The sequence below is a fragment of the Taudactylus pleione genome, unplaced genomic scaffold (genome assembly GCF_031769625.1).
Source record: "Taudactylus pleione unplaced genomic scaffold, aTauple2 ptg000043l, whole genome shotgun sequence".
NCBI classification, from domain to species: Eukaryota; Metazoa; Chordata; class Amphibia; order Anura; family Myobatrachidae; genus Taudactylus; species Taudactylus pleione.
The window spans coordinates 14239043-14255501 of record NW_028284445.1 but is presented as its reverse complement, the minus strand read 5'-3'; the positions used below and the strand labels follow the sequence as shown (position 1 = coordinate 14255501).

General features: G+C 43.9%; 1 protein-coding gene across 3 annotated transcripts in view; it reads right to left on the bottom strand.

Moving 5' to 3' along the window:
• Positions 1 to 8181, bottom strand: part of SLC46A3 (solute carrier family 46 member 3) — a 44474-nt gene extending 36293 nt beyond the window's left edge. For 2 of the 3 annotated variants that reach the window (XM_088460266.1, XM_088460268.1), the window contains exon 1: positions 7985 to 8181. The gene's annotated coding sequence lies outside the window, so the exon portion shown is untranslated. The remainder of the gene's footprint in view (positions 1 to 7984) is intronic. The other variant, XM_088460267.1, reaches the window with a different exon arrangement.
• Positions 8182 to 16459: the final 8278 nt, after the last annotated feature.

Here is a 16459-nt window from a genome sequence, read left to right as displayed (position 1 = left end):
CGTATCATTATGTTTGTGTGTCCCTGCATGCATGACTACAGGAACGCTGTGGGTTTGAGAGTGATATTTATTTATATATACTATATGAACAAGAATTCTATGGTACTTACTGTTGGTGAGCATTTATGTACCCCTTGTATACAGCAAAGATTCATATTGGAGGTCTATGAATACTGAGAACAATTTGTTCTATTATATTAATTCAATATTTTCGCTCTTCGCTTTCCTACATATGATGTTGCATATGAATCCCGGTGGTGAATAACCAAACCAACAGAAGGATATCCTATCGATTTATCACTTTTATTGTGTATCAGACATTATACTCCTATATATTTGGTTAAGAACTTGAACTTATATCTTAGGACACAGCACTAATATATTGCAACATAGAATAAGATTCTTTGTATTGAATTGTCTTGTATTGTTTTTTGTATACCTTGAGATTCTATTTTAATGGATCATATTAAAAGCTAAATTTTAATTTTTAACAACTACACATAAAGAGTGCCCCACAAAGAGAGCCTTCTTTTCTCTTTTCCTCTATTTACACAAGTGCACTTTGGCTCTGGGGAGCACCACCAACAGGAGCTAATTTCTAGACCCAATTTTCTTTGGGTGATAATTGTTATTGATGTTGGTAATTAACACATTGTAATATAATTAGATACTCTTCTGTGCGGATAGAACTCTCCTTTCCCTCGAAAAAACATGCTTGTAGGTTTCATAGTTGATGCAATAGAGAACACAACCATCAATGTACCTAAAATGATTACAATTAAACAGTACAAAGTTAGTAATTGGTAATAAGAAGCTACTCTTGTATGATCCTCGCCAGCTGTGGATCTATGGAACAAACACAAGACAAGACAGGAAGGCACTCATATAGTATCTAAAACACCACTTTCTGTTTTTTAAGGGTGAGCATTAAGAGTAAAATAAAAGTGAAAATAAGCTTATCTGATAGCACTCCACTTTAATTTATGAAATTCAATACAGTCTTTGAATGGAACACTTAAGGTGCCTACACACTAGACGATGTGCTCACAATGCATTATCGTGAGCGATTTCCCTTGAACTCTCCCCGGCAGCCCCCCGGCACTCCAGGACACGATATGGTGCTAAAAAGTGTCCAATCTGACTAAAGCTCTATCTTGCACAAAATCGTGTATGAGATTGGCAAATCATGCCTGCAGTAGGCAAGATCTGAAGATGCGATGTACAACCAACGGGTACGCGCATCGGCATCGCGGACATATTTTACATGATTTGTAGTTCCAATCCGTCGAAATCGGGCGTATCGTGTAAAATATCGTCTAGTGTGTATGCACCTTTATATGGAGATTCAAAGGTAGACTCAGGGAAACCATCAGGCGCAAGGATTCCCTCTGTCACATACAGATATACAAGTATTACATATAAAATGAATCAGCACAGTCTCCTGGTGCGTCCCAGTCTAATCAAATTACGACTTAGACTCATTTTCGACAAATAAAGATGCAAAAAAGACACCCAGTGCTACAGAGTCTCACGGGACCTGGCACACACAGAGGGGCTTTTTACAGCGACTGTAGCAAAGATGTATACGGACAAATCCGTACTTCACATACAGATGTGTCCACATACATCTTACTTCCTTGCAGGTTAAACTGCCCTTATAGTAGCGCCATGTCCTGACTCTGTATCGCTGAGCGTCTTTGTGTGAAAATTTCTACATTCAAATGTGTTTTATATTTATATCTATGCGAACAGGACGCAAAAGCAACTTCTGCTGATTAAAATGATATGCGCCATGCCTATATTTTGTGTACAACTGCGGGTGTATCTGCATGCAAAATTATACGTTACAGTGTCAGTGGCTGTGACACTGTAACGTAGCATTTTGCATGCAGATACAGCTACAGTCGCACACAGAATATAGGCATGGCGCATATCATTTTAATCAGCAGAAGTTGCTTGTGCATCCTATTTGCAACGCTTTGAACATAAGACACATTTGAAGTTAAAAAGTTTCACGAAAAGACGGTCAGCGCTACCGAGTCGCATGATGCTCACGCGTTATGTTGCAACTTGTAGTGCACGGAGGTAAGATGTATGTGGACACATCTGTAGGTCGCTCACTGCAGAATTAAAACACGGCATCCACGACTTGCTGTTTCAGATTGCACTGCATGAAAATATCCCGCAAAATGTGTGTAATGTTAACCTGCGAGCATAAGGCACAAAAGTGCAGCTAACTGAAGTGGCCCCAAAGACAAAGATGATATACAAAAGGAGATTGTTAGCCTTGCTGTTAATAAAACAAAGCATCAAATAAAAATCACAGATAAAAAAAAAAATCTAAAACTAAATTAATCCCACTAATTATTGGGTTTAGCTGTAACGAGAAAGATTTGATATTGGTGGTGTATCCGCGTTATCTCCTTAAATGATGTAGGAAGATGGGGGGAAGGAAAAAATAATGGGGGGAGGAGGAGGGAAAGGAAGGGGATTTGTGTTCCTCTAAGGCTGCCACAGACCTCTGTGATCCCTTTCTAGATCACTAAGATATGTGGGGTGGGTCTTATAGGGCGCACAGAGGTGTATTCTACCAATAGAAATTATGATATATAAGTGAAATAAATGTTGTTAGATGAATTAATAGTATATTTTAATGTTTTCCTGATAAAATGTGGTCAAGAAAAATTTGTACATTGATATACACATTAACATAAAATCAAAATTTATATGTGCAATACAGGTGTCAATAGCAAAATGACAGCAATATAAATATAACGTTTATAGCAGTATGCCCAAATGTGGACAATTAGGTGTGTACCAAATGCCAATGTCAGTAATAATCCATGTAGTAGGTTCTAATCCTTAATGGAAGAACCTGGAATATCTTGAGTTAATTGTAGGAGGCAAATAGTCTTTTGATGTAGACAGGTGGTATTCCAAACGTTTCTGTTACTCACAGAAGAAAATGGCAACTTTGTATCTAGAAATGAAAACAGTGCCGAGTGTAAAATAAACCTCTTTTTGTAATGAGAAAGCTATTAACTGAGACTTGAAGCGTGACATCTTATTAATAGACCCTCTACTGGTCAATTTACCCCACCCAAAAACCAAATTTTTTTAATAAAGGAATCTAAAAGACGTAGGGGGGAATTCAAGCTACGTGCTGTTCCGGTACAACAGATAGTGTCCATCGGCATCAGAAGTTTCCCCGTAGAGGTGTGAAGGAAAACTTGCGATGTCTGTCCTACCGTAACTGGCCGATATGTTCACAGCTGGGCATCGCAAAGAATGTAATTCCCCCAATAGTATCACTTTGTATGCTTAGCAATGCGATGTAGTTATAATCTCGACAGTCGGGAATCCGGACACCTGTCAGAATCCTGGACAACAAGGATCCAAGGACAACACAGAGACAAATAGTATATTGTATATATTTCTCAAGGGTTTCTATGTCAGAACTAATATACTATTTGTTTGTATTTGGTGCTTGAGTGCTGCTGGGCACTGGGCAAAGTATTCATACAAAGGAGTGGAGTACCAACATTAACTTTGACATATACATTTTAATAACTGGCTTGTATATTGTTAATTATGGAAATTTTCTTAGAAAATGTGTGTGGGCTAACAGTACATTGCATCATTACATCGGGATATATACACTATATACAGTATAGTATAAGCCTATTTACCTTGCTTTTATGTATGTGCAATAAAATGATATTACTTTGCTACACGACATTGCTGCTACTTTTTCCTGTGTTCTGCTATGTGCCCGCGCCGAGGATGAGGCACTGGCATATCAGACAGTCAGACACAATAAATGAGTAAATATTGACAACAAACACCACTTTTTTGCTATAAACATAGTCACAATATTAATGAAAGAATCACGTACTCAGACATCCGTTCCAAAGTGTCTTTGAATACAAACTGGTTGAGTTTACAAGCTGGAGCCTATAAATGTGGTAATTGTGCCAATTGCAGATTTATGCAGACTAGAGAGGTCTTTCGCATACCACACGGGGCAGCAGATATAAATTACGACACAGAATGACATGTGAGTCTAAATCAATTTGCCCCTGTAAGAAATTATACGTGGGCAAAACGATTCGCATGGTGATTCACAGAGACTTCTGGTGCATACACACGGTACAACCTGCACAACTATGGATATCGCTGATAGATTTCCCTCCAACTTTCTGTAGTGCAGGGCAAACGAATTTGGGTAGATATCTATGATAGATATTTCAGTGAAGTCATGTCTTTACAGGCAATTCTTGAAAAAATCGTCCAAGTTGGCCTGCATTTACGGTCAACCATAGATATCGTTATCGTACATGCGGGAACGCCCATCGTTGGTCGATTGTTCACCGCATAAAAGTGGACGATATGAACGATTTATCGTTGAATGATATCGTTAAGGAAAGTCGTCCAGTGTGTATTCAGGGCCTGATTCAGACCCGTTCGCTATCTGCGTACGCTCGCTAGATGCGTATGCAAATTTGTCAAAGTGACGCCACGGGAAGCGATCGCACGCCAAGGCATAACTACGCCCACCATGTCTTAGCGAGCGGCCACTTTGTGTATGCGTAAGCCCAATTGCACAGGCAGAGCCGCCCACCAGCAACACGTCATCTCCAGGAAGTGTATTAGAACATTGGTACATCGAGCACCATCGGATGTGAACGCAGTGCTTGAGGTAGCTTTACCCTACCGCAAGCATTGCGAGGAAATCAGTGTAAAAATATGGCAAGTGACGTGTACTATGACGCTGCCTGTTAATTATGCATGCCCCTAAAACGGTGTTGAAACACTCAGGCACGCCCTGCTTTCGAATCTCCAACTCCCCGTTATCAGTGTCCTGCCCCTGTTACCACCCACAAACGGCCTCTCCTGTCACTCATTACCCTGGGCTGCCTTTGCTGGGCGAGCGAATGGGTTGCGATCGCAGTGTGTAGTTCGCGCACGCGCAGACCGAAGCGTGCGCATGCGCGTACACAGAACAACGGACCGCTTGCAAACGCACAGCGCGAGCGAGCGGCTCTGAATCAGGCCCTCAGTATTTCTTTCTAGTACTCATCTCAATAGGACTGAAGGTTTTGAATTGAAATACAAAGGTAAACATGGAGATTAAACCATGATGTGTTTCTCTGTATATTGCCTGTTTTATGTGTTGGTGTTTACTCTTTAAGATCGAGAATGTTAGCTGTGGTTTTTTTCCTACCCTATGGGATTGATGGGGGAGAAAACTTAGCTTGACGCAAGGCAGATTTAGCACCTCTCTTATCTGGTTCATACTCCCTATATCTTTGTAGTGTGTGATTTACTGCATTGGTTCAGCTTACTCAGATAAAGACCGCAAGCCACAATAATGGCAATAATACCAGTCACGGTGTTGTGCCTGTAGTCACAGCATAATAAAAAAACCAGAGTGTTTTTTGTTTTTTTTTAAAACATTTGGTTTAAACCATGGTTTAAACGGCAAGGCCGCCAGTCTCAATACCGACATCCAAATCCCAACAAGGGATTTAAGATAGGCGTCGAAATACCAACGCCTATCTTAATCCCAATGCCAGTATGCCGAAGGATGCCAGATTGAACAAGGTAAGTCCGGGCACCCTTAATGTTAGCCGCGGAGGAGGAGGGTTAGCTTTAGGGAGTGTAGCAGGGTTAGGTTTTGGGAGGGGGGAAGTTAGGGTTGGGCACCTCTAGGGGGGAGGGTTAGGGTTAAGCACCCCAGGGGGGAGGTTATTATTAGGCACCTCCCCGGGAGGGTTAGGTTTAGGGTGCGGTAAGGAGGGTTTAGGGTTAGGAACCCCCAGGGGGAGGTTTGGGTTAGACACTAGGGAGGGGGAGGTTAGGGTTACGCACCACTAAGGGAGGGGTAGGGTTAGGGGGGAGAGGGGTAGGGATACTTACCTGTCCTGTCGAGATCTTCTCCCTTCAGGCTGCCAGTGTCTGGACATGAACCGGCCGCCGGGATTTCATACCCATTACGTTGTGATACCTGGCTGCTCTTGTATGTAAAATAATATATGTTGTGATACCTGGGTGCTCCTTTATGTAGAGTAATATATGTTGTGATACTTGAGTGCTCCTGTATGTAGCATAGTATATAGTGTGACACATGGCTGCTCCTGTATGTAGAATAGTATATAGTGTGATATATGAGTGCTCCTGTATGTAAAATAGTTTATGTTGTGATATACAGGTGCTCCTGTATGTAGAATAGTATATGTTGTGATACTTGGCTGTTCCTGTATGTAGAATAGTATATAGTGTGATATACAGGTGCTCCTGTATGTAGAATAGTATGTGTTATGTTACCTGGATGCTCCTGTATGTAGAATAGTATGTGTTATGTTACCTGGATGCTCCTGTATGTAGAATAGTATGTGTTATGTTACCTGGATGCTCCTGTATGTAGAATAGTATGTGTTATGATACCTGGATGCTCCTGTATGTAGAATAGTATGTGTTATGATACCTGGATTCTCCTGTATGTAGAATAGTATGTGTTATGTTACTTGGATGCTCCTGTATGTAGAATAGTATATAGTGTGATATATGAGTGCTCCTGTATGTAAAATAGTTTATGTTGTGATATACAGGTGCTCCTGTATGTAGAATAGTATATGTTGTGATACTTGGCTGTTCCTGTATGTAGAATAGTATATAGTGTGATATACAGGTGCTCCTGTATGTAGAATAGTATGTGTTATGTTACCTGGATGCTCCTGTATGTAGAATAGTATGTGTTATGTTACCTGGATGCTCCTGTATGTAGAATAGTATGTGTTATGTTACCTGGATGCTCCTGTATGTAGAATAGTATGTGTTATGATACCTGGATGCTCCTGTATGTAGAATAGTATGTGTTATGTTACCTGGATGCTCCTGTATGTAGAATAGTATGTGTTATGATACCTGGATTCTCCTGTATGTAGAATAGTATGTGTTATGTTACTTGGATGCTCCTGTATGTAGAATAGTATGTTTTATGTTACCTGGGTGCTCCTGTATGTAGAATAGTATGTGTTATGTTACCTGGGTGCTCCTGTATGTAGAATAGTATGTGTTATGTTACCTGGGTGCTCCTGTATGTAGAATAGTATGTGTTATGTTACCTGGATGCTCCTGTATGTAGAATAGTATGTGTTATGTTACCTGGGTGCTCCTGTATGTAGAATAGTATGTGTTATGTTACCTGGGTGCTCCTGTATGTAGAATAGTATGTGTTATGTTACCTGGGTGGTCCTGTATGTAATATAGTATGTTTTATGTTACCTGGATGCTCCTGTATGTAATATAGTATGTGCTGTGATACTTGGATGCTCCTGTATGTAATATAGGGGTCTATTTACTAAGCAGTGTTAGGAGACAGAGCGAAAAGTGATAAGATAGTGATAAGGTGCCAGGAAATCAGCTCCCAACTGTCATTTTTCAAACACAGCCTGTGAGATGACAGTTGGGAGCTGACTGTCTGGCACCTTATCGCTTTCTTATCACTTTTTACTCTGTCTCCTAACACTGCTTAGTAAATAGACCCCATAGTATGTGTTGTGATACCTGGATGCTCCTGTATGTAATATAGTATGTGTCGTGATACCTGGATGCTCCTGTATGTAGAATAGTATGTGTACCTGGATGCTATTGTATGTAGAATAACAAATGTTTTGATACTGTAGTCTGTGTGACTTATATTAAGGGACACATGGGTGGTATAGGAATCTAGCTACAGAACCATAATAGCTGGAAAAAAGTGCAACAGCCCAGGTCTATCTCTATCATACATACATACATATACATTATATATTTTATTAGCGCACATTCCGTTGCGCTTTACAACTGAGCACAAACAGTGAAACTGTGTAATATAGACAGTTGAACAACAGTAAACACACACACACATACAATAATATGCACCACCATGCTATACACCACCTGTAACCCAGACAGCACCATGTCACCCTGGGGTACTTACTTACTGCCTCTGCCAGCCTGTGCCCAGCGGGGTAGTAGTGCGCTGCTGTTACCCTGCTGCTGCTGCTGCCGCCACCATGTAGTGTAGAGCGCTGGTGACCAGCAACAATCGTCTATTCTGCAGCACAGACAGCGCCGCGGGTTTCAGCACATACACAAGTTAAAGTCAAGTACCCAGCATTTGGCAATTTAGCTGTCTGTCCATGTCATTGGTGCACTAAAATCCCCGCCTAGTCAGCTCAGCTTATACTCTGCATTCATAGGATGCTGCCGGTGTCACTCACTGCAGACCGGCCCCAGTGTTGTGTTCAGTCAGTGTGTTCCTGTTGACAAGTAGTTGACATACACTTTATCTATATAGCTGTGTGTGTGGGTAGTACATAGGATTCCTATGCTCTGACTATAGAGTAGACTCACTCGGGCGTGTAATATAGAAAGCGGAAATGGAGGCAGACAACGCAGGGAAGCGCGTTAATTAATCACTACTGAGGGGCCTATTCATCATCACTTACTTTTTACAAAAGCAGGTGAAAATGTACACTCTCACCTGCAATTGCGAAAATTAAGTTATCAGGCCACTCATCAAGAAGGTAAAGCAGGAGATATCACAGATATCTCCTACTTACCTTCCTCTTGCGGAATGGCCCGCTGTCACCATACACTAGTATCACAGATATCTGCTGCTTACCTTCTAATTGCGGAATGGCCCGCTGTCCCCATACACTAGTATCACAGATATCTCCTGCTTACCTTCCTCTGGCGGAATGGCCCGCTGTCCCCATACACTAGTATCACAGATATCTCCTACTTACCTTCCTCTGGCGGATTGGCCCGCTGTCCCCATACACTAGTATCACAGATATCTCCTACTTACCTTCCTCTGGCGGAATGGCCCGCTGTCCCCATACACTAGTATCACAGATATCTCCGACTTACCTTCCTCTGGCGGAATGGCCCGCTGTCCCCATACACTAGTATCACAGATATCTCCTACTTACCTTCCTCTTGCGGAATGGCCCGCTGTCCCCATACACTAGTATCACAGATATCTCCTACTTACCTTCCTCTTGCGGAATAGCCCGCTGTCCCCATACACTAGTATCACAGATATCTCCTACTTACCTTCCTCTTGCGGAATAGCCCGCTGTCCCCATACACTAGTATCACAGATATCTCCTACTTACCTTCCTCTTGCGGAATAGCCCGCTGTCCCCATACACTAGCATGGGGACATAATTCAACAAGCTCTGAAAATATAATATTTGTGTATTTAAACAAACCAAGGACCCAGACACACCATCAATCCCGCCCAGAGGAAGACCCCACGTGGGTCGAAACGCGTTGGCCACACTATCTCTAAAGAATCAAGGAAGCAAGGAACCGGACACCACAAGGACACTACACGCGAGCAGACAGCGCCTAGCGGATATCCAAACCAGCAGCTGACTCCGCCGAGAGACACCGGAGAAGAGGAGGACGCGATTACAACACGCCGGCAAGGGGAAGAGCGGACTCTGCTGAGTCCCTGGGAAGTGAGTCCACAGTGGAGGTAGGGGAGACGGTGTCTGGTTTCCAGCACCACAACCGTCTCTCCTCCTCCTGCTGCATACCTGATTGCGGACCGGCGGGACACATTGCAAACTACCTAGTACTGATGGGTGAGCTGCGGGTGTGCTCTGCGGCCATAAAAAGGTTTGGATACACACCTCCACACACTCGGACTAGGGTCCGTACTACTTACCCCGGGAAGATCTAATTAATAACAGCCAGCTGTGGATCATCCATCAGCAGCCCCATCTATTTAATTATTTATTTACAAGTGCGGGACGCCGCACCAACATTCAATCATATCACAAAACTGATTGTGAACTTTATGGTCTCCAGTTCCTGCTTCACCACTGAAGCACCATTGCTTCAACAGAACAATTATTGATTGATTTTGCTTTTTTTCTTGTTTTAATCAACCCCCCTCTTTTTGCCTTCAGACACTGAACATTGCCAGTATACGGCTTATATCCCACAAATTGACTGTCATATTCAGTAAATGAACTACCATCCTTTTAGTTTATTAGCTTCCATCTCTACCCTAATAAAGTCTTATAACAATAAATCTAGTTTCGAAATATCAGTAATTCACATACCTACAACTAAACACACACTATCCAGTTATAGGTTCTGAGCGCATTGTATTGATCTATGACCATAGATCAAGTATTTGCATGTTTCTGTTTACTCCTGGCATAGACCTGGCGCATACAGTATGTTTCTGTTTACTCCTGGCATAAACCTGGTGCATATGCTTCTGTTTACTCCTGGCAGGGCCGCCGTCAGAGGGGGACTGCCGAGCCCGGAATTCCGGGCCCGGAGAGAGCGGGGACCCGGGTGACACTGCAGAATATATGAATGGACAGCCGGGGAGACACAGTACTTATAATATAAACCTGGTGCATATGCTGCTGTGTACTTATAGTATAAACCTGGTGCATATGCTGCTGTGTACTTATAGTATAAACCTGGCGCATATGCTGCTGTGTACTTATGGCATAAACCTTGTGCATATGCTGCTGTGTACTTATAGCATAAACCTGGCGCATATGCTGCTGTGTACTTATGGTATAAACCTTGCGCATATGCTGCTGTGTACTTATAGCATAAACCTGGCGCATATGCTGCTGTGTACTTATAGCATAAACCTGGCGCATATGCTGCTGTGTACTTATAGCATAAACCTGGCGCATATGCTGCTGTGTACTTATAGTATAAACCTGGCGCATATGCTGCTGTGTACTTATGGTATAAACCTGGCGCATATGCTGCTGTGTACTTATGGTATAAACCTGGTGCATATGCTGCTGTGTACTTATAGTATAAACCTGGTGCATATGCTGCTGTGTACTTATGGCATAAACCTGGCGCATATGCTGCTGTGTACTTATGGTATAAACCTGGCGCATATGCTGCTGTGTACTTATAGCATAAACCTGGTGCATATGCTGCTGTGTACTTATGGTATAAACCTGGTGCATATGCTGCTGTGTACTTATAGCATAAACCTGGTGCATATGCTGCTGTGTACTTATAGTATAAACCTGGTGCATATGCTGCTGTGTACTTATGGTATAAACCTGGTGCATATGCTGCTGTGTACTTATAGCATAAACCTGGTGCATATGCTGCTGTGTACTTATAGTATAAACCTGGTGAATATGCTGCTGTGTACTTATAGTATAAACCTGGCGCATATGCTGCTGTGTACTTATAGTATAAACCTGGCGCATATGCTGCTGTGTACTTTGTATTGATCTATGACCATAGATCAAGTATTTGCATGTTTCTGTTTACTCCTGGCATAGACCTGGCGCATACAGTATGTTTCTGTTTACTCCTGGCATAAACCTGGTGCATATGCTTCTGTTTACTCCTGGCACGGTGCCGCCGTCAGAGGGGGACTGCCGAGCCCGGAATTCCGGGCCCGGAGAGAGCGGGGACCCGGGTGACACTGCAGAATATATGAATGGACAGCCGGGGAGACACAGCGCCCCCAGCGGTATTTGAAATATGGTGCCGGCTGCAAGACATTACAGCTTGCAGACCGGCAGCCAATCAGGAGCAGCCATTGCGGCCGCTCCCCAGTCCAGCCTTCCCTGCCAGGTGCCTCCCCCCTAGTCCAGCCAGCTTTCCCTGCCCTGTGCCCCCCAATTAAGGTCCAGCCTTCCCTGCCTTGTGCACCCCTAGTCCAGCCTTCCCAGCCCTGTGCCCCCCATGCCCAACTGGGTTATGCACAATTGACGTTCAACCCCCCCCCCTGTGTAGCTCCTCCCATAGCTCCACCCACCTCTGCGCCATCCCTCGGGGAGCCCGGCTTTCTTTGTCAGTACCGGGCCCCACGATATCTGATGGCAGCTCTGACTCCTGACATAGACCTAGCGCATACAGTATGTGTCTGTTTACTCCGGACATAGACCTGGCGCATACAGTATGTGTCTGTATACTCCTGACATAGAACTAGCGTGTACAGTATGTGTCTGTTTACTCCTGACATAGACCTAGCGCGTACAGTATGTGTCTGTTTACTCCTGACATAGACCTAGCGCATACAGTATGTGTCTGTTTACTCCTGACATAGACCTAGCGCATACAGTATGTGTCTGTTTACTCCTGACATAGACCTAGCGCATACAGTATGTGTCTGTTTACTCCGGACATAAACCTGGCGCATACAGTATGCTTCTGTTTACTCATTGCATAAACCTATCAAAATATGTTAAACTCTCTATGGTTGATATGTGCATTATACCTTACAGACTTAACACAACTAAATACTTATCTAAAATAAACACACGGACAACAGGATTTGGATTTAAAATTAAAGGTCAAATTTATTTGACATCAGATTATTAATATTTAATTAATAATTAATAAAATATTGAATTTGGGCTATTTAATTAGATAATTAGAAGTTGCCCATTGAAATTCATTGTGAGATTAAAGTTAGTATGGTGGCGGACAACAAAGAACGGACACTCCCACAAAACACACGCAGACCAAACACATCACCATTGGTGTTCAACTCTCCAGCAAAAAGCACGCCCGGACGGGCTGTGTCATTTCCCTGTAGTGACTTTTCTGGCCTATCATTGAACAAGGAGAGCGCACCCATCTAATTTGTATAACTAAAAACACACTACCGTTCTTTCCGCCAAAGCAAGGCAACTCAAGCCGCAGCCCGCCACCAAACAAACTCAACCAACTCCACCATCACCTTAAAGAAAGCCTCCACAAACATAAGCAAAACTGCCTCCGACAAATGGTCCCCGTCAGACCTAAACAAACGCACGTCTTTGATCCTGAGTGCACGATGAACCACAACTCCACCATTATCTCCATACAAGTGCACGATCACTTTAGGCCAACCCAAACATTCGCACTGTAGGCATCAGACGCCCCTTCAATTCACACCACAGCATTCCTCTAAAACCCAACCACCTAAACCATGGGCCGAAGCAACGGAGCTTAAGTCATGTGCAGCAAGCAGACTTAACGTCCCAATAAATCAATGGATGGCCAATAAACTAGACTGTTCTGTCATCATACAATCCAGTAAGAAAATAATAATATAGTTTATTTAAGAAAGGTTTTGAAGAAAACACAACACTCAAACCACACCATGCACACCTGCCATTCGCAGACATGACAACATAAAACCACAATAAGGATGTTAGTGAAAAACACAAGCATGCCAACCAGGCTGGAGGTAAAAACAAAAACATACTAGGATCTTTTCTACTTATATGGGAAAACTATTTGTTGCCTCCGTAGGAAAAAATAAAAATCCCTCCAAACCCCTGAAAGCGAGTACTCTAATCCCCTGGTTAGCATGCCAAATAAGTGCTAGCAAGCACCCTGACCGGACGCACATAAGGACGGAATGCTCCGGATGTCCACCTACCCAGAGCCTGAATCTCTGACAGTGCAAAATCGGAAGCGGCAGCAGACGTGGCATCCCCAATTCATAACGAATGAGTGCCATATTCCTGCGAAGGGAGACCGAGAGCTACAATACACCACTGCAAAAACTGACCAAATTGGTATTTACTAACTGGAATCATCCTGATGCACCAACCACTCTTCCCCACACTCTGGACACTGCTGCAAATATTCATGCTCCAAAAAACACCGGGCAGATCCCAGTGTCCTGACACTTCTGTAAAGCTAGCCAGCGACCCCGGCCAATCTGGTCAGTTTTAGAGCGATGCATTTTGCGCAACAGAGAATCCTCGCGCACAATACGTCCCGACGCAGCATCACAGACGCCGAAGCGCGCGCAGGTGCCACCAACTCACGAAATGCACCGTGAACGCCGTTGCAAATGTCACTTTGAGCAAATGAACTGCAATAGGGGACAGTTAAGCTCCAACAAACTAAAAGGTAAGAGGTAGAGTAAGGCATACCTCCAACTGTCCCGGGACAGTCCCATTTTTCTGGGACTGTTCCGCTGTCCCACCCTCGGGCCACAGTGTCCCCCGGTGGGGGGAAGTTGGGGGAAGCATACACCGCAGAGCAGCGGGTATACAGCATAGCAGAGCAGCGGGTATACAGCATAGCAGAGCAGCAGATATACAGAGCGAGAATAGATGCTGTGCGGTACACAGTACGGGGGAAGCCCAGGGGCAGTCCAGCAGCTCGGAGATGCTGGGAACGCCCTTTTTCGGACACGCGTGGGACTCCGAATTTTGGGAGGTATGGTAAGGGAAAGAGGATAACAAAAATACTGGGCACAAAAAAGACTGGGACAAGAGGAAAGAAGAGAATAGAAAGGTTAGAAAAGAAATAAAGGGCAAGAAAAACAGACTATGCACAAACTTTATACAAGCAAATTGTACAGACCACTACCCTGACTCCTGGGCTAGAAATTTCCAGAAACAAAGAGGCTGAGTCTTTGGATAACGAACATAATAAACCTGACGCATATGTTTCTGTTTACTCATGGGATAAACCTGGTGCATATTTACTTATGGCATAAACCTGACGCATATGCTTTTATTTACTCCTAGCATAAAGCTAGCGTATATGCTTCTGTGTACTCCTGGCATAAACCTGGCGCATATGCTGCTGTGTACTTATGGCATAAATCTGGCGCATATGCTGCTGTGTACTTATGGTATAAACATGGCGCATATGCTGCTGTGTACTTATGGTATAAACCTGGCGCATATGCTGCTGTGTACTTATGGCATAAACCTGGCGCATATGCTGCTGTGTACTTATGGCATAAACCTGGCACATATTCTGCTGTGTACTTATGGTATAAACCTGGCGCATATGCTGCTGTGTACTTATGGTATAAACCTGGCGCATATGCTGCTGTGTACTTATGGCATCAAATTGCTGCTGTGTACTTATAGTATAAACCTGGCGCATATGCTGCTGTGTACTTATAGTATAAACCTGGTGCATATGCTGCTGTGTACTTATAGTATAAACCTGGTGCATATGCTGCTGTGTACTTATAGCATAAACCTGGCGCATATGCTGCTGTGTACTTATGGCATCAAACCTGGCGCATATGCTGCTGTGTACTTATAGTATAAACCTGGTGCATATGCTGCTGTGTACTTATAGTATAAACCTGGTGCATATGCTGCTGTGTACTTATGGCATAAACCTGGCGCATATGCTGCTGTGTACTTATGGTATAAACCTGGTGCATATGCTGCTGTGTACTTATAGTATAAACCTGGTGCATATGCTGCTGTGTACTTATGGCATAAACCTGGCGCATATGCTGCTGTGTACTTATGGTATAAACCTGGTGCATATGCTGCTGTGTACTTATAGCATAAACCTGGCGCATATGCTGCTGTGTACTTATGGTATAAACCTGGTGCATATGCTGCTGTGTACTTATAGCATAAACCTGGTGCATATGCTGCTGTGTACTTATAGTATAAACCTGGTGTATATGCTGCTGTGTACTTATAGTATAAACCTGGTGCATATGCTGCTGTGTACTTATAGCATAAACCTGGTGCATATGCTGCTGTGTACTTATGGTATAAACCTGGTGCATATGCTGCTGTGTACTTATAGCATAAACCTGGTGCATATGCTGCTGTGTACTTATAGTATAAACCTGGTGCATATGCTGCTGTGTACTTATGGTATAAACCTGGTGCATATGCTGCTGTGTACTTATAGCATAAACCTGGTGCATATGCTGCTGTGTACTTATAGTATAAACCTGGTGAATATGCTGCTGTGTACTTATAGTATAAACCTGGCGCATATGCTGCTGTGTACTTATAGTATAAACCTGGCGCATATGCTGCTGTGTACTTTGTATTGATCTATGACCATAGATCAAGTATTTGCATGTTTCTGTTTACTCCTGGCATAGACCTGGCGCATACAGTATGTTTCTGTTTACTCCTGGCATAAACCTGGTGCATATGCTTCTGTTTACTCCTGGCACGGTGCCGCCGTCAGAGGGGGACTGCCGAGCCCGGAATTCCGGGCCCGGAGAGAGCGGGGACCCGGGTGACACTGCAGAATATATGAATGGACAGCCGGGGAGACACAGCGCCCCCAGCGGTATTTGAAATATGGTGCCGGCTGCAAGACATTACAGCTTGCAGACCGGCAGCCAATCAGGAGCAGCCATTGCGGCCGCTCCCCAGTCCAGCCTTCCCTGCCAGGTGCCTCCCCCCTAGTCCAGCCAGCTTTCCCTGCCCTGTGCCCCCCAATTAAGGTCCAGCCTTCCCTGCCTTGTGCACCCCTAGTCCAGCCTTCCCAGCCCTGTGCCCCCCATGCCCAACTGGGTTATGCACAATTGACGTTCAACCCCCCCCCCTGTGTAGCTCCTCCCATAGCTCCACCCACCTCTGCGCCATCCCTCGGGGAGCCCGGCTTTCTTTGTCAGTACCGGGCCCCACGATATCTGATGGCAGCTCTGACTCCTGACATAGACCTAGCGCAT